This window comes from Morone saxatilis, unplaced genomic scaffold, assembly GCF_004916995.1.
Source record: "Morone saxatilis isolate NCDOM2014 unplaced genomic scaffold, NCSU_SB_2.0 Contig15, whole genome shotgun sequence".
Lineage (NCBI taxonomy): Eukaryota > Metazoa > Chordata > Actinopteri > Moronidae > Morone > Morone saxatilis.
In genome coordinates this window covers 26660552-26660979 of record NW_023339707.1, presented here as the reverse complement: position 1 = coordinate 26660979, position 428 = coordinate 26660552, and positions in this window count along the sequence as shown.

The following is a 428-nucleotide window of genomic DNA, read 5'->3' as shown; positions in this document are numbered from 1 at the left end:
CTGCAGGGACAAAACAGACACAATAAAAAGAAGAGAACTGACTGGACGGTGAGTGAGACGTTCATTCACTTTAAGAAATAAATAGCGATGAGCTGAACGTCCTCTGAGCCACAGATTGTAAAAAATCTAATATTATGTAAGTAAGTTTATCAGTAAAAATTCTTGTTCTGTTTGAACTGCGGAGCTGAAACTGAGTTTGCCTCCGTCAGGTACACATCAGGTCTTTAATAAGAGCAGATTCATAAATCTGTTCTTGTTTTCTGACATTTTAGATTTTGTGAAAATTGTTTGTGGATTTTTGTTGTTTTTAGTGTTTTATGTTGGAAATAAGTGTTTTTATCTCTTGTTTTTTTTTTGTTGTTTCTTTTACTATGTGCAATAATCACTAAAATCAATCAATCAACACTGCGTTCTCTGAATGCAGAGCT